Raw genomic sequence first — 20,363 nt, forward strand, 5'->3', positions numbered from 1 at the left:
TTTAAGTTAATTTGTGGACAACAAATTTTCATCAATGATTTCAACAATAATTTTCAACATATCTTCACTCGAGTTATTGAAATTGTCTCATAACAATTTGTCAAAAGAGATATTTTAGAACGTGTTTTAGATTCTTTAAATATCTATAATTGTCTTTGTTCTAAGCTAATCTATTTGGTTTGCTAGATATAATCCTTCAAGGATGATGTAGAGGAATCTAGGTTTATTTTATAATGGAAGACTATGGTGGCAAAGTAATTTTGATAATACATCCAGTTCTCAAATAAAAAAGATATTTTTTTTATTCTCTCTACTACATTCTCATTATATTTGTTTTGAACTCTTGGAGTATTGCAAGCGAATTGATATGATTTCAAAAAGCTTTCCATATTTCATTATACTATTATATCTTATTTTTATTCTTTTTATGACACCTATACCTGTTTTGTATTAGAGAATTGTGAGAGCTTCTAACTACATGCTCACTTTAATGTAAAATACAAGTGAAATTCTATCATTTTCCTTCAACAGTTCTTCTTCAATAGACATTGATAGCAAAGAACAGTGTATGGCTAATGCACCCTTCCCTTAATTTTATGCTTTCGAGGAAATTTTGTGTATTATTTTTATAGCTTTGTGCGGGTGATAAACATAGTGCTTATTCTATGTCATCAACTTCTTGAAAGAGTTATATTTGACCATCATCTCATTTACAGGTATGTAGTTGTGTGATTGCATTTTTCTACGACACACTCATGGTAGGGGCACAATTTTGCTTTTCATCGTTTCGTTCATTTTGTATGTTCATATAATTTTTTTTTTACAGCACACAGTCATGTAATGGTGAGGGCACAATTTTTTAAAGGAAAAAAAATCTTGAAAAATAGTGAAGAAAAACATTCGATGCAACTAAGTGACTAGATATCTTTAAAAATTATATATTTGAAAAGATTTTTTAGCATAAGTGTGATAAGCTTCTAAGAATGATTAACTTTGGTTATTTGTTTTCTCTATAACAATCTAATCTGAATATCTTAGAGAGATTATAGAAAAGATCAACTCATGGGCTTTGATGCTTCTCTCTTTCCTTTTATTTCTCATTTTCGGTCCACTGCATTTTCATTTTAAAAGGGAGTTTTCTTTCCTTTTTAATATACAAATATAGACAATTGATCTAAATTTCTCAATGAATCACATTAAAAGACACGCTCACATCCCATACATGAAAACTAATTTATTCTGTGGTTATTGGTCCTGCCAATTGGGGATCGTCGCTGTTAAAAAGTAATTGGTGCTCTATATCATCAGTTGATTAGATTATTAGTGTTATTTCTCACTGTGAGCAAGACTTCAATGATGTTCTAAAAAATATAAATTTATTTGATATTCTCCTAAAAAAATGTGTGTTTTGGGCATCCAAATTTTGAATTATTTAATGTGTATAAAAATGATTTGTCGGGTAAATTTATGGCTTCAACAGAGCATATATACCAAGTGATAATTAGAATTTTTTTACTTTTTTTATCAAATGAAATGTTTTAAGTTTAATTGTATCCATGATATGTTCATACACATTCATGAATATTAAAATATTTTTTAATATACATTCACTATTAATATTCTAAGATAGAATTTTTAATTTTGCTATCAAACTATTTAGATGTTGCCCAACACTTTTCATCTGCGTGTGTAGTTTTTATGAATTATTTAATTCCTTACAAATACGAAAAAACAAAAGACACACATATGGTAATATTTTCATGACAAACATTATTATTTGATTTAACCTCATATCCAACATAATGGACAGTACAATTATATATTAGAATATTGACTTTTTATTATTTATTTTTACTTATGACAATCAATATATTATAATAAACAAGAAAGAAATCTTCTGTGTGTTATCTTTTTTTGGCGATGGGTGCAAACTCTGTTGATAGAAATAATCTAATTGGGAAAAGGCGAAATATTTATGTATGTGTGCGTGTTTATTATATCTATCATTGTTAGATTAAATTTTGACTCCCAAATAATGGCCATCAATTAATATAATTTCATATAACTTTCTTGTTTCATTTTATCATTATCTTGTTTTTATTCTCTCCAAGATCAATTTAGTGTTAAATGATTAATCAAAGTCTTGTAACTATTACATCTTACTTTACCGTAATTTTAGTTGTTCACTTTTAAATTATGACAGGTGAAATTCCATTGTGTCTCTTTAGCATTTCTTCTCTAAGAATTTGACAAAAAACAATTTGAATGATAATCTTCCAATACTAGTCCTGTAACTATTATTGTTATGCTTGTTATTCTATATTGTTAGCGAAAAAATTTTAATGAAACCACTTTAAGAGTAAAAATTATAGTATACTTGACACGTTTTAGTGCAATTTATTTTTCTTAACTGCTAGCTTTGAATAAGTCAAGAAAAGTTGTTGCACACATGGCTCTTACAAGAATCCATTTAATTTTTACGTGAGAGACTTGCTAAAGAGGGTTATTGTATATTTTTCTATCAATGTTAATCCTCTAATTAACAAATTTCCATATGTGTATTATGTATATCGCTTTGTGAGAATTTGGGGAATTGCCAGTCTTATGTGCACTAACAACAAACAAACATTTTGCACTTTGTTTAGGTGGAATTCCTTCATTTATTTGGAACATATCTTCTCTGAGATTGGTTGACTTTGGCATGAATCATTTAAATGGTAATTTGCCAGAAGAATTGTGCCATCAACTCCCTTTACTTGAAATCTTTGATATTGGGGATAATCAATTAGAGGGAAGCATTCCAAAATCAATAAGTAATTGCACATCTTTAAAGGAATTGTATTTGGATGGTAACTTATTATAGGCAGTGGCGGAGCTACATACACTTGAGAGGGGTATATTCACCCTCTCAACTTGGAAGAAATTACAAATAAAAAGTAGATATTTTGCTATTTTACATTTTTTTAGCCACAAAATTTTTAATCCCTTGAAATCTAGGCCCTTTTCTGTGAATGTTTTAACTTAAGCCCAATTATGAATTCACTAAGTTCAAAACTCTAATATGACTTTTAGAAAAGAATATTCTTATTTATTTATTTTTTTAAATCTCTAGTTAATTATTATATATTTTTATATATAAATAATATCATAAATTAGTGAACTATATGAAAGAAATATTTTTAATAGCATTTGACAATAAGTAGAGTATAAAATGTATGATTATTTTAAAAAATATTAAATAATTTTTTTTAAATTATTATTTTTAAAATTAATCTGCACCTCCTGACACAAGGTCCTGGCTCCGCCACTGTTTACAGGTATGTATAATGTACTTATATTTATGTTTCCATTTTTTAAATCTCTTTTTTGAATATCATGTCATTCATAATTTCTTTCTGTTCATTCATATTGAAATGGAGTAAATCTAAAATTACATTACTTCTGTTCCAAAATTTTATGCGTCTCGTAATAACTTTAATTTTATAATTTTTCTCCCCTTATTTAAGAAGACATTCTTTATCTGTGTTCAATTATTTCTTTTTAATTTTTCAATTTTTTAATCTTGCAAATTCATTAATCTTCTTTAGTTGAAGCGAGTACTACTTAAAATTATTTTGTTATAATCAACGTAAGTTTTAGACTTACTGTTAAACATACTACTAGATTTAGTAATATTTGATAATTTTTGTGTGATAAAGTAAGTTTTATATGAAAATAACATTAAAATACAGACAAGTTTGGAATTTTATTTTTCTTATTCATTATACATAAAAAATATTTAAATATGTAAAAGAAATCAATTACAAATAATAATAGTGAAAGTCAGCAAACAATTTAAATGCCACCCAAAAACACTAGTTCAACCATATTTGAGCTAAAAGCCTAAAATTAGTGAACCCGAATACGAGATATTTTCAATAGTCAGACAAATAATTAGATTGCTTCATCTTCTTGGTTTTTTTTTTTTTTTTTGGTGGGGTGGGATGAAAGAGTAGCACTAGAAAGATTGCTCATTGCTTAAACAAAAGAGGCACTGTGCCTGTCAAAAGAGATTGGTTCATTTTAATTCATTTAGTTTAAAGAGGAACTGTTCCACACGTTTTCAATTTTCTGCAAAATTAATAAAAACTATTCAAATTAAAATTTTTCTTGTTATAATTTGTGAACAATTATTTAATTTGAAATTAAAAGAAATTGTAAAATACATATATTGACATAGTGAAATTTTTAGTCCCTCGAGTTTGTTTTAGTTATCAATTTGGTTCTTCAAATTTAATTTCCATCAATTTGGTCCTTTAAGTTCGCCTTAGACATTAATTTAGTCCTTATTTATTATTTAAAGAGGAGATAAAACTGTTAAATTCTTATTGGCATAGATGATAGAGTATTGATGACAACCATGTAAATTAATGAAAAGAAGTATAATTATTTATGAAAGAAAAAATAAACACAAAAATGTTCAAAAAAACAAAATAAAAATGCAGCATAAATGACTAAGTTGATAAAAATTAAACTCATTCAAGGACTATTTTTTTCATTTGATTATCTATACATGCCAAGCCATCAACATATATTACATATTAAATTAATTTAAGAGTTTATTTGTATTTTAAAACTTAAATGACTAACATAATAATTTAAGAAAATATATATATATATATATATAAGTTTGTCCTAAATGAAGAAAGAAAATATATATTTTTTTGGTTCAATTTATAAGTCACTTCCAACATGTTTCACTGGAGCCAAAGAAAATCTTAAACCTCATTAATTTTATCTAAAAATTTAATAAATTATCAACTTTGTTCCTATTTGAATATACATATTTCAAGAACATGATTTCTCTCTTCAACATTCAATAGAGAATAAAGGAGGAAATTTGCAATCAAAATTTAATGATGTGACTTATAAATATGACCAACAAAAAATATTCTCTCTCCACTCTAGAAATAGGATCAAATGAAGTATAAGAGACTAAATTGACAAAAATTAAATTTAAGGGACTAAATCATAACTGATGCAAATTTGAAGGATCAAAAGTTTTATTATTCTCAAACCAAACGTGTGGACTTGTCATATATGATGTCGAACCTTTTTCTTTTAATTTCTCACTTCAACTGTATCCCAAAAAAAATTCACGGAAAAAGTAGTTTAATTGGCAATGCACAAAAAATCTTTATTTGAGAGTACATCCTCTACTGTTTAATTTAAATTTTTCAAAAATAGTTTCTGTTTTATTTTAAAAATTAATTGATTTACTATTAAATAGTTATTCAACGATTACAACATGAAAACTTTAATTTGTAAATACATCTTCTATTTATGACGATAGCATCTCAAAGATAGTTTATCATTTCTCTAATTTTTATTTTAAAAACTAATATTTACGCAAGATTAATTGCATAACACAAACATTTAGGTTTTTAGATTACTCAGATATGTGTTGTTTTTTATGTTATAATACATATACATACATATATGTATGTGTGTGTGTATATATTTGCCAAATATATATACACACATATATACACTTTTTTTTGGAATAAAAAAAACACACACACACACACACGTTATGCAAGCAACATTGGAAAGGATGATTCAACCATGGACCTTTTTGAGTAGCAGCACCGTAAAGGTCCAGAAGATGGCGCTGCAACTTTTTGTGCCTCATCTTGTCTAGCCTCGTTCAGTTCGTTTTGCATCTTTTATCGTATGTGTCTTCTTTATACTTGTATTTCACAGCATTTTTTCATCTTATTTGTGAGCTCACAAGCATGGTTTTTCTGTATCCAAAGCCTTGGCTTTGGTTTTACAAATTCTATGGGATATTTCTCAACCAACTGATTTCCAGATTCTTTGGAAGTCAAGGTTACCATTGACTCGTCGCTCCTTTCTACCAGTTTATTGGGCCTTTCTTTGGGAAGGTTACTTATTTCTTTCTAACGAGCCTTAAAATTATGCCATACCTGTTTGCTCAAGAATATTTCGATGTATGCTATGTCCTAGTGTTTCAGTGTGTTTCTTTTTTCCCTTTGTCTGTCTCTTTTGTCTTCGTTGGACTTTGCTTTTTTGTACTTTTAACTGTCTTTCGCAGCCAGACTTTGTGCTTAGGCTCTACAATCTGTCTGAGGGCCTTTTAATCTTGTAATGGTTTTACTTAATGTTAATATATTGACTTATTATTAAAAGAAAGGAAATTTTATTACCTGCCTTTTTCTTTTTCCATTTCCAATTTCATGTCTATGCATATATACTTATATTTGCAGATTTTATCTTTAATTAACTCTGAATCTGTATTTTCCCCACTATTAAAGAGCACATCCTTTCCCTGCTTAATTTTCATTCTCAAATTTTTCAATATTTTTTGTTTTATTTCACAAATTTATTGATTTCCTGTTAAATAATTAGTCAATAGTTACAACATAATACTTCAATTTTAAAATAAATCTTCTCTATATAACCATGGCATCTCAAAGATAGTTCATGATTTCCCTAATTTTTTATTTTAAAAACATATTAATTATGCAAGATTAATTAGCATAACAAAATATAATTGTTTCACAAGTTTTTGGATTACTAACATATATGTAGTTTTTTATGTTATAATACATATGTATATTTTTTTGGCCAATATATATATATATATATATTATGCAAGCAACATTGACTAGGAAATGATCTTAACTTCTTGTTTTTTTTTTTTTGGGAGTTTCCAGGTTTTATACCCAAGGAAATGGGCCATCTTGTTAAACTTGAATTGTTCTCTTTGCAAGGAAACAATTTGATTGGACCCATTCCTTTCAACATATTCAACATTTCAACATTGACATACTTAGGCCTTGCTGCTAATTCTCTGTCTGGCCTTCTCCCATCGAATTTATGAATTGGCCTTCCCAACTTGAAAAAATTATGGCTGCTTGGGAATGAACTAACTGGACAAATTCCAAACAGCATATCAAATGCTTATAAGCTCATTTTGTTAGATTTGTCGTTGAAAGAATTTTGTTTTGTATGATAAATGAGTTATGGCTATAATCAAATATTTTCTATATATCAAGGCTTTAGGGATATAAATTTTACATATATCCCATGCCGGTCACACCTTAAAGTTTGGGGCATGACAATATTTTTCTGCCAAATTTTCTTTTTAAATATATAATATATAAAATGATTATAATTATAGTGCAATGTTAGAGAAGTCAAACTTATCAATTAAACACTGTCTTCTAAACTTTGGCACTGGGTTGATGATGCAATCAACTCGAAACACGTACATCGAAGATGAAGGAACAAGAGCAGTATCTTGCCAAGAGAGACGTCAAGTGCCCATCGGCATCAACATCATCCATGGACCATCCTTTTATTTCTCGATGAGCCCACTTCTGATGTAGACTCCACCAGCACTCACATTGTCATCGAGAATGTCCACAACATCTCTCGCGATGGCATCACCGTCATCCTCACCATCCACTAGCCTTCCTTTAGAATCCAGCTCCTTCTCGACCACCCCATCATCCTCGACTTGGCTGGAGCTTGCTGTACCTTAGAGATGGCGAACAACGATCGATGATGGGCAAAGAACGAGCACACACCAGAGAGATCACATGGGAGATTGTTGTTGCTGGCTGCAGTCGAAGATGGCGAACGGTGAGGATGATAATAGATCTGAGGTTTGGTTTTAGATGGAGAGCATGAGATAGCAGGATGGGGGAAACGAAAAACATAAACGTGAGGTTGGTCCAAAAAAAGAGAATGAGAATATTGTAATGGTGACAATTGATTTTAGAAGCTTAATAAGGCAACTTAGTGAAATAATCATTTTTTCTCTCAATGATCAATTACCACAAAAAACTTGTGTTTGGGTCATTTTGTGGAAAATCAATTTTTTCACTCAAACATCGATTATTTATGGTAATCCAAACACGCAGTATAATGATGTTAGGTGAATTGATTTTTCATTTCCAAATTGGAAAAGCGACTCTACAAAGATAAGAAAGGGATATTAACAGTTTGGTCTCAAAAAAATAAATTAATGATGGTTAGGTCCTTGATAATTTTTTTTACAAAGTAAATTATAAATATCAATTGAAGTAGTTACAAATATAAATTTATATTATAATCTAAGAATTACATTTTTATTTAAATATTGACTTCCAATTGAAGCTCCTAAATTTATAATAATCTGGATTGATATTCTTAACTTATTTTTCAAAAAAAAATTGTCAGGGATTTAACTATCATTAATTCACTATTTTGAGATTTAACTGTTATTCTTCTCATGTGAAACTGGCCAAGTTCATGACCAAAAAAACCAAAAGAAAAAGAAACTAGCCAAGTTAAGCCAAAAACTATAACACTAGCGGCTATCATCTTGTTAAAGTAGAAAATTTAAGAAAAATTACATTTAAGTCTCACAAAAAAGATTTTATTATCAAAAGGTCCCATAAAATACATGGATTAATGCCAAATCTCAAATTCTATATATTTACAACTTGGCACAAGACATTTATAATTGGGTTGCCAAGTTATAAATATATAAGATTTGAGACTTGGGAGTATTTTGTACATTTTATCAAACTTCTTGATAATAAAATCTCTTCCATGGGACTTATGTATAATTTTCCCACCCCATTTCTCTAGGGAGAGAAATTCTGGCTTCCATTTTTGTTTACATAGGTATTTGATTTTTTTTTTTACTTTTTTTAATCTTAACATTTCGCAGCACTAGTTTTTGTTTAATAATCATTTTATTATCTCTCTTCCACAAATTTCTATAGATGGCGACCCCACTATTTTCACTTCAGAGACATTGAAAGGATGTCAAAATAGCTGTCATGGTTATTCAAGTGTATAAATACATGGATGAATTAGACCCTAGTCAAATAAGCTATCTGAACTACATTCTAAAGGACAAACATGCATGGTTTAGCATGAAATTAATTAATCCTATTAATTTTTTAGGCAGTGACATTTTAGATTACTCAATATGTTAAAAGAGATATATTTGTACAACTTGTTGTGGCAACAGTTTTCTATCCTCTAAAATAAAATAATAAAAACAATCTATTTTGCAATGTGTTTTTAAAAAGTGTTTTGTTGAATAAAAACATAAAATATTATTTTGGAGAATAGAAAAGCAGAAACATATTTTAGATGTTATGGGATTATTGTTTTGTAGAATAAGAGAGAATAAGAAAAACACTCATTTTTATTATTTTTTCTCAGAACATGTTATATAAAACAATAGTTTTCAGAATAATAAAATAAAAATAGTTTCAAACAGACCCTAAATTTCATAAAATTCCAAATGAACGTGCACGAGGGAAGACATTGTTTTTTTTTTTATTATTTCAAGAATTTTGTTTTGGTTGAAAATGACTCATCATTCAGGCCTTGCCAATGCCAACATCAGTTTCTCATAAACTTTCAAGCCGATCGACACAGACATAGTAATGTGTGAAGGAATGTTAATGAAGAAATTCTGAGCTCTCTGGCAAAAACCCAAGAAATGTAAATTTAGTTTTGATCAGTTAAATTGGTTTTCATGTTCCAGTTCGAATTACAGATGTTATTGGGCTCTATGATGGTTGAAAGAAGTATACTATATATGACATGACTGAATTGAAATCGATGATGTCCTCCCCTAATATTTTTCCTGAACGATTTTAGGTTGATCCCGTACAATGCACGGATTTTACATGAGACAATTGAGAGAAGTAATGGATAGATCAGTACTCAGAATATTTCAATCAAAATATTAATGTTCCTTTGTTAAATGAATTCATGAACATTAAGATTAGTAAAGGGAAAAAAAAATATCTGGAAAATGGAAATAATGTCTTTTATTTGGTATTTGTAATAAATTCACAATTCTATTTATTACTTTGTCTTCATGTTTATAGTAAATGTTCAGGAAATTTAACCCTCAAATTTCTTTCTAGAAAATGGCATATAATTAAATGTGGTAGAATTTAAATGTGTGTATAGTATATTAATTGCACATTAACATTCTCATCTACGAGATAATATTTAAAATATACATCCTACCTTTTGTAAATTCCATTGAGATTACTGTTCATTGTACAGTTTAAAAACTGTTTTTATACAGTATATAGAAATATTTAATTAATATTTTTTTAGATTTTTTTGATAATGTAACACAAAAATCCTTTCTAATGTAAGTGGGTGAGGTCTGCGTATAGTTTTATATTTTTATATTATCGTATTCTTAAAATTAATTTTTTATCATATTATATTATTATATTTTTATCTTTTAATTTTTTTACAGATAATAAATTGTATGTTTTATTGTTCACAAGCATCCTTCTATTACTTATACTTCTTTTTTTTTACTTACATTATAGTTTAATATTATGACTTATTAATCAAGATTTTTCTTCTTTTTTAAAAATAAATAAAATTTTTAAAATAATTTTTTTGAATTAAAGAAATAGAGAAATATAAGGATAAAATTTATTATGTTAGTTTCACATAAATGACTTTTATTTCTTTTTTTCTAATTAATTATCCTATATTATATTAACGCATTTAAATTTAGTGTTGGATAAAGTATATTTTAGCCCTTTAATTTTATAAAATATTTTTTAGCCCTTTAACCTTATTAATTTCATCAATAAAATTACAAATATCTTTTTTTGAAAAAAAAATACAAAAATATACTCTATTGTTATTATTCAACGATTATAATAATATTTTATGCAATCTAAAATTGGTGAATTTTGCTAAAGAAATAAAAAAAATGAAATAATTATAATATATTAATATGTTATGGCCTACTGAAAATAGACCATATATTAAATACATTATAAGAACGTCATATTTTATATGAAAATACAAGAAATAGCAGGAAAACAAGATCAAATGGATACTAACTTTGCATTATTCAGGAGTTAGTCAATTATAGGAAATCAAATGAATGAAAGTTTTTAATCATTTGAATGAAGGAAATTAGCCCCCTTCTGCTAGAACTAACTCTTGTTGGCTAACAGTTCTTCTCTTTAATTAAACAAATACTCTCGTATGGATATAAACAAAATAAGATCATATTATTCACACACAAAAAACTGCACCATTCTATTTATAAATTATAGCAATCCATTTAAAATAAAATTTGGATTCTTTAACGAGTGACTTTAATAATAAGAGTCATTTATAGTTTTGGATTTGTTCTCATTGTTCATTTGAATCAATTGAATCAATCTAACTGGATGAGAATTGAGAAGCTCCTCCAATGAATACATTTATTTTGAACAAAATCGACTAAAATGAAATTTAGTTTTAGCAGATCTGGACTGGATGGCTGGATTGTCAAAAGAATTGTTCACAAATATCAATAAAAAAAAAGTTTATGTTCAATTTTAACCACGAAGACAATTCATTGACAATAACTATGTGTCTCTTCAGAGGAATGAGTAGATCAAGTCAGGGAAAATTACAATATCAGAGTGGTAAATATAATATGTTTGTGTGTCCTATATACATTGATCACATTAATTAATTAATTTAATTGTTTACAATACTAATTTGGTATAATTGTGTCTTAATTGATCAATGCTGTCCCAGTTTAAAATAATATGAAAGTAAATTTCATCAGATATTCCACGTTTATTCATCCTAACATCACCCAATGTGCCAGCCTTGATATTGCCGTTGCATTGCTTTTGTGCTTCCTACCTGCTTCAAATAATCAGGCACAAAAATTTAAGAACATGTGTTTAATTATGATTTTGAGGCCATAAATGAGGAATAAAAAGTGAAGAAAATGTGGAGTCGTTGTATTTAATTATGATTTTGAACGAAAATCAAGTCAGAATTGCCATTCAAACACTCTCATTGTTGTTTCAACTCAGATTCCCATTTTCAGAGTCTGAGGTTTGAGTAAACAGCAACGCGTGTAGCCTACTCTCTCAGTCCCTTTATAAAAGATATATTTAACAAAATACGACGTATCAATAAATTAAAATTTTGTTATTTAATTGAAATAACATTAAATTACAATAATTTTTTAATTTTGCTCTTAGTAATATCAATTAATATCATGGCGATAGTAGGTAAAACACCCAATTAATACATCTTTTTTTTTCAAGACAATAATAAATTTTTTTACTGATTTAAAAATATTATGATGCTTCGTATATTTAGGTATAAAATAAATATCTAAAAAAATATACTATATATAAAAACAGGGGAGTAATCAATACCATAATCTCGCTTCGCAAGCACGAAAATTCGAGTTGACCACCAAAAAATATAGTGCGGGTTCGAGTTCTATGTTCTCCACTCGTTCCATGACAAAATTCTCTTTAAAAATTACATTCACAATGTCATTAAATATTATTCCCTCCACAAATTTATAGGCATATCATGATATTAATAAAATTCATTAAATACACTTTATAATTTTATTTTTAAGATAAAAATACAAACTGTTAAAAATGTCTTTCATGCAATACTTTATTTGTGAAATAATGTTAAAGATAGACAATCTAATGTGGAGGATAATGTTAAAAAAACATCATCAATGATACCTTATGTTTTGAAATGATGAACTCTAAACTTGTCTTATAATTTATGATCGAGGACAATAAAATTCATAAACAGTTTAGCATAGCAAAATGACAACTAAAATTACAGTCATTTTGGCTATGTTAGGTTGTCATTTTTTGGTTAAAAAAAAGGTTGTCATTTGTTAATGAATGTTGTGATATTTAACTGAGAACTTAAATGTAATTCTGCAATTTTTTTAAATTTAAATTCTTAACCTTATATGTTTAAGATGCTTATTTCCAATATACTCCCTTTGGTCCTATTTATAAAGTAGAGAGAGAATTTTTTTTTCTATTTATAAGTCACCTTATAAAATTTTTCCATTTGACTTTCATTGGATGTTCGAATAAGAAAATATATTATTAATATATATATATATATTTAATAAGGGTAAAATTGAAAAATTGTTAAATTTCTAGATGAATTTAATAAGTTTTAAGGTTTTATTTAGTTCCGGTGAAACATATTGGAAGTACTTTGTAAATGGAACTAGAAGAATAATCAAAACATGAGTTTTTTTATACATAATAAACTTTTATTATTAACACTTTAAAATCTATTTACTTTTATTTGATTGGGTTAAAGTATGTTAAAAAAATTTATAATATTTATATATTTTATTTTTAATAACTATAAAAATTAAAAAAATATCAAACCTCGACCATCTAGATTAAATCTAAATGGTTCAAAGGGCCGCGAATGCAAAGGGAAGCCATCTCACACTTCTGATAGGACTATATATATATATATAACACATAACATATGATTTTTAATTTTTTTTTACCATCATGTGATTTTTAGTTTAATGATATACGTGATTACTTATATATATAATAATTAAATCAACTCATTGCAAAATAAAAATGAGCATTGAATTTCTGAAAGAAAAAAATGAGTATTAGTATTTTAAAAGCTAGGGTTGAGATGCATTTTTATTCTTGAATTTTTTTAGGAGCGCTAGATATCTTGTATTGATAAGTGGATCAATTTTCTCTTTGAACTATTTTTCCAAGGAGAGAAAAATCTCTTCTGTTAATCTACTATTAACTTTGTCATTTTTTGCTTATATGGCATATTTATGGGGCTCAAGCACAGTGATAAGTTGGATTCTAAGCATGTCTTTTAGTATTAATTTATGCCTAAACTCTTTTTTCAAAAATACTGGCCACCTTTTAGGAGTGTTGAGTATCTTGAAGTTTTATTAAAATAAAATTTAATAAATATTACTAAAATATTAAATATTTCCATATTTAATAATGATAAATATTCTTCCAAAATTTGTAAATTATTTTTTAAATATTAACAGCTCAAACTAGTTTTTCACAAATGTATAGGTGACTAACTTGTAATTTTTATATATCAATCATATTTTTAACATTTATTAAGTTTGTTAAATTTTTAAGTCATTTTTTGCAATATTTTTGTCTACCAATGATCTTCCCCCCAAAATATTGCATAATCTAAATTTAATACCCTCTATATACTACAGTGTTGGGGGTACAATCATAACTCTAACAAATCAAGAACAATATGCCAACAAATATGCTTATTTAGAAGATATTGTCTGTCCTATTAACGTGTTACAAAAAAGATACTTAACAAGAAACTAATGGAGAGATGTAGGGAAAAATCCCTTTATTAATTTAGAAATTCATTCCCTTAGTTGTTAATACAAAATTACAAAATATCAAAACATTATAATATTAAATTGGTTGTTGTAATATTTTGTTGGAAGATTGTTAGCTAATAAACAATATTATAGATAAGGACCTACAAAATTTAAAGAACTTAATCGATATTAAATATATGACTGATATATAAAAAATTACAAATTATCTATAAATTTTTAAAAAACTAGTTTGATCTGTCAATATTTAAAAAATAATTTATAAATTTTGGATAAATATTTATAAATAATAATATTTAAATTACTGATTTTACCAAAAAATTATTTAAATTATTAAATATTAAAATATTTAATATTTTAAGAATATTTATTAAATTTTATTTTAACAAGACTTTAAGGTATCTAATGCTCCTAGAAAAAGATTCAAGGTGTTTGGCATTTCCAGAAAAAGACTTCAAGTGCAAATTAACATCAAAAAACATGATCAAAATCTTATTTGTTACTATACAAGGGCCCAATGGACATGCCATGTTAGTAGAAAATGACAAAGTTAATAGCTGATTAATAGAAAGAGTATTTTGCTCTTCAAAAATATGGTTTAGGAAAAAAATTACCCCATTTATCAATATAGGGTGCTCAATGCTCCTCCAAAAAAAATCTAAGAGTAAAAATACACCTTAATCATACAATATATGCATGAATAAAAAGCTCAAAGAAACTTATAATTATAATCTTTATTTTTAATACAAAACATCATTGGATGAAAACAAAAAGCCCCCATCATCCATAAATAATAAACTAAAACAAAAAAAAATACTTTTTTTTAGTCCTATTGACAAGATGGAGAAATTTTTTTTTTTTTTTTGTGTTATGTATAATTTATGTCATTAAATTTTTATTCCAAATTTTCTTTTTTACCCTTTATTAAATGTTGGTGAGAGAAAATATATTATTCAAATATATATTCCTTTCATTCAATATTATAAGATACTTTTAACCAAATTACACCTTCAATAAGTTAGTTAATTATTTTTAAAATTACACACTTTCTTTATATTTAGTCCTATTTAATAATGTATCTCCATTAAAAAACCTTATTAATTATCCCCCTAATTAAGAGTATCTTTTAGAAAAACAATATTAATTACATCTTGAAATACTTAAAATATCTTATATTGTTTAATATCTTACCTCATAAAAAATTTCTTATAGTTTTTTAATAGAACAATTATATTTAATAGAAATAAAATTAAAAGTTTATTACAATTTTAGAGATTGACAATGAGTTTTAAAATTTTTCTTAATTTTGGTGAAAGTAAATTATGTTGGAAATAACTTATATATCAGATAACGAAAGTAACTTGCAATTAATTTTTAGGTGAATTAAATTGGGGCTTATTAGGACATGTTTTTAGGGTTAAATAGCACTTGTAGAGATATATCTAGCCTACCAACAAGTTCAACACGTTGTCAGGGATTTGATCTCTAATTGTATGAGTTACTCTTTTGAACCTATTTATAGGCAAAGAGTATTTATTTTAATTATAGGATACCTCAATAATCATTTGATATATCTTTATCTTTTTTCTCTTATTAATTGCTAGAAAAGTTATTAAATAATAGAGTATTTTAAAGTATCTAAAATAAAAATAAAAGTTAGAAACTTTATGATTTTTCAATATAAAATTTTCCTTAATTTCAATAAAAATGCTAGGAGAGTAAGGTATAATTACAATAAAAAAATATGTACTGAACTTTTAGCACCTAAACCAACTACCCTGTGAATTCCAAAATAGAGGATAGATATTACTAAAAAAGAAAAAAGAATAAAGAATAGAAACCCGCATTGCATCTGGCTGCCAACTGTCGTAGTCCTAACTAGGCATATTTGTAATTCAAATCTTAGAAGAAAACAAAGTCAAAAGGCTAGAGCATTTTCCCTGATTGGCTGAACAAGATGTCATGTCACTTGCTGGTCATCCTTCTATGTTAATTTGATTCGATTCATGTTTTTCCATTTTAGTCCTGTACTTTCTTGTTGGTCTTAGGGTTCAAATCTGCCCCAGAAACTAACCAAAGCACAGAAATTCAAAAACCCAATTTGGGTGCTCATTATTATAATAAGATCTGAATTATTCAAATTTTGATATGGATAGTCCAGATTCAAATCATAATTATATGTTATATTTTTTAAAACAAAAATTTATAAGAATTATAAAATAATTTTAATAATTTTTATATTTTTAATATGGTTTAGATTTAATTTGGAGGGTCCAATTTGATATTAAAATTTTTATCTGCATTATACAAAGTACATCAAAATATTCAATATACATCAATTATAAAAATTTTAATATTAAATTGGACCCTTCAAATTAAATCTAGATTATATTTAAAATAAAAATTTTATTAAAATTATTTTATAAATTTTATAAATTTTTGTTTTAAAAAATATAATATATAATAATGGTTGATCTGGATAATACAAATATCATCACAATAATGAGAACCCAAACCAAACTCAAAATTCAATGACCCATTCAAAGTCTTGGTCTAATTTTGCATGGAAATTTCCTTCTCGTGCTTCAAGCAGACCCGTCCTATAAGAATAACAGGGTATCATGCAACCACGAAAATCAAATTAGCAAAACAACGTCTTTGAGAAATTGTAAGTACTTTTGCTCTGCGTGTTTCAGCTTTGATTTTAATGCCTAGGTTTAGATCTTTGAACCTTCATTAATTATACATGCCTTTTGGCAAAGTGTAAATCATTTCTCTCATCTTCTTCTGTCCCTTCACTTCCAAAGAGAACTGTTCTTGGTTCCCTTTATCCCTAGAAGGTGACGTTTATGCTTTGAGCTTGAGCGCTATATTTATTTATTAATATGTTTTGAAATTAATCCTATTTGCTTTTGTCATTCCTTTAGCCAACAACATGAGCAACGGTTTGATCCCAAGGACTTACATGTCGGCTTCCACAGCTATAGAGGTAATGCAAGACAGAGGACTTAATGCAGAGGATGATTGTTATGGAGGAGTTATAGTTAACGTGGAAGAGCCAATGGATTCCATGGTCTTTTCTTCTCTGCTGAAATCATCAATGTCAAATTGGCAGGAACAGGTAGATCGTCAGGTTTTTTAACTATAATACCTCTTTTTGGTTGAATAGATATGATTGCTTGTTAGCCGTAGATAAACAATCAAAATGGCTTTAACAGGGAAAGAAGGGAGTGTGGATCAAGTTGCCCATAGGACATGCAAATCTTGTTGAAACTGTAGTGAAGGTAAATGCTGTTTCTGCATCAAGACAATGTTTGGTATGCTGAAAAGTGTTTTCTAAGGAGGAAATGAGATAGGTGCATTTCACTTTTTTCCCCCAGAAAACACTTATCTACCTATACAACAACATTGCACAATAGTTTGGGCTAATCTCAAGATGTTGGCCTGCAAATTATTTGGGTCAAGCTGAGATTTTATTCTGATCTTTTTTTGTAGGCTGGATTTAGGTACCACCATGCTGAACCGGATTACTTGATGCTTGTGCATTGGATTCCCAACACTGCTGATACTCTTCCTGCAAATGCTTCACATCGTGTGGGGATCGGTGCATTTGTCATGAATGACAATAGAGAGGTATTCCTTGTTGTGTTTCCAGTTTCCATTGGGTCAACATTTTGCCTTGCTTAACACTAGCTAACGAGATCATGCTGTGCACATGGTATAAACTTTTCTGTCAAGTTAATTGAAGGGGAAAAAATACAAAGCTTAGCTTTGATTTTTCTTTTTTTTTTTTTGTTTTTAACTTGTACTGAGTACTTTGAGCCTGTTAACTGTATATGAACATGAATTCCTGCATGGTACTTGTTTTCTCAAAAAATAAAAAAAGAAAAAAAAAGAACAAGTGAATTGTAGGCAGTGGCTTAATACATGTTCTTTTAAACATCTTCAGCTTTAATGTAATTGTCCACATATAATCATGTATGTGGGAAAATATTATCAATTAGAATCCTAGACTCACTAAGCATTTAACTTTGGGATTGGCAGCGATTCATTGGCAACTGAGTAAAAACAATACATACGCTTTATCCAGCGGAGAAATCTGGTTTTTTTTTTTAAGTTTTCTTATATTAACTGCCTAATGACTTGTACATAGAGAAAACAACTTATTTTCCACAAAGAAGATCAAATCTTTTCCCTTTCCAAGTACCTGGGTCAAACTTCATTTTCTGATTATCCAACTTGTTTTTTGGGCTGGAAATTTCAATTTAGTGGTTTCAGAGTGTATTCTTGTGATTTATTTGAAGCATCATAGTAATGAAATTGTTTCGTTTCATGTCATAGGTGCTTGTGGTTCAGGAGAGCAATGGTTGGTTCAAAGGCAAAAGTATATGGAAGTTACCTACTGCGACTGTTGAGGAGGTAGGTATTTTAAAGTCCAATGTTGATGAATTATTTAATTTGTTTATATCTTTTTCTGTACATAATTTGGATTGCACTTACAGGGTGAGGATATTTCTACTGCTGCTATTAGAGAAGTTAAAGAAGAAACAGCAGTAAGCATACGCACCTAGACAATCTATTAGCTTTTAAAATCTGTATTTTTGGACTCGTTTGAAGCCTAAGACCTCTCTGCTTTAATTCTTCTCACAGATAGAGACAGAATTTGTTTAAGTTTTAGCTTTCAGGTAGGACTAATGCGTCTATTTAATTAGTAAATTTACATGTTAATCAATAATAATCAGTTGTCAAGGCACAAAGGCTGAATTATTTTTCTCTTTTTTATCTCTCTTGCATCAGGCAAAGCCATGAGGCTTTCTTCCAGAAATCAGATTTGTTCTTTGTTTGCATGCTACGACCACGTTCCTTCAATATTCAGACTCAAGCCTCTAAAATTGCTGCAGCTCGGGTATGCTCTGTGCCCTATTAATCTATGAAAAAATTTTCAACTCCTATTCATTTTCTTTTAAATTCATGAAAATGTTTAAAAGATTTCAACTTTTATTCACTTGTCTGATTTCATACCTATTGCATTCTTGTTTCTAGTCAATAAAAGGATTTATGCTTGTAAATTCATCAACTCAACTTGTTTTTTCATCATGAGAGATCATTGACAGACACATCTCATTTTTTCGTCTGAGGATGAGAAATGTCACTCATATCCCAATATGACAAAAAAGTGATATGTAGTTACAAATAATGATAACAAGGACATAATAGACATTGCATCTAGTAGATCATATTAATTAGAGTTTGATGTAATTGCCCTTTTGATTCATGCAGTGGATGCCAGTTGAGGATTATGTAGCCCTACCCTTTGAGAAACAAAACTTAGGCTTCAACTCGGTTGTGAAAATATGCTTAGAGAAGTTGGATGGGAACTATGCTGGCTTCTCTCCTCTACCTACAATTTCATCTTTAGGCAAAAAAGCCTTCCTGTATTCAATAAACACCATGTTTGACCACTTGTTTTCTTCAAAAAATCACCAAGCTTGACTTATAATTGCTAGTGTTATGGCCATGAGACCTTCGTGGATTATTAAGTTCTTTCCTGTGTTATATAGCTATCTATATCTTCCTAAGTTTCCTCATTTCGTTTCATTTTCTTTCTCTAACCATCTAATAATGGACTCTGTTTACTTATTGCTCTATTTTTTGATCTCTGCAGATGTAATTCTTTCTCATCGTAATGTGTTAGTGTGATTTCATTTTATATACTTTCAATTCTTCAATACTTATGTAAACTTTATATTATATGTGCTTTTCCTTCTCAACTTCTCAATTAAATCGTTGCTTTGCTCCTAGGGGTTTAATGTTAATTTTAGTGTTTTAGGTGGTTAACTGATGAACCTCCTAGAACAAAACATGATTACATTGTTGCTTTTCCTTATACTTAGTCTAAGGCAAACTTAATCAACTTCGTGCTTATTAAAAAATGCTAGTTATATCCTTAAATTATTAAAAAAAATGTAACTTTTCAATTTTGTCCTTTGCAATTTATAATTACACTAAATTGTCTAATAATCCAAACAATAATAAATACAGAGTGGATAAATTAAAAAAAAAATTAGTTACTCTAACTTTGTCTTATATTAAAAATAAAAGGGGAAATATAATAAAATTCTTTTGAAATATAAAAATGACAAATAAGTATGACAAAATGTGATAATTA

General features: G+C 27.8%; 1 pseudogene; it reads left to right on the plus strand.

Annotated features, from left to right (window-relative positions):
* Window positions 1–17,159: 17,159 nt before the first annotated feature.
* LOC129286460 (nudix hydrolase 7-like) lies at window positions 17,160–19,687 on the plus strand (annotated as a pseudogene).
* The last annotated feature ends 676 nt before the right edge of the window (window positions 19,688–20,363 follow it).

This window comes from Prosopis cineraria, unplaced genomic scaffold (assembly GCF_029017545.1).
Source record: "Prosopis cineraria cultivar Desert tree isolate PC_DT_omini unplaced genomic scaffold, ASM2901754v1 PC11, whole genome shotgun sequence".
Classification (NCBI taxonomy): domain Eukaryota; kingdom Viridiplantae; phylum Streptophyta; class Magnoliopsida; order Fabales; family Fabaceae; genus Prosopis; species Prosopis cineraria.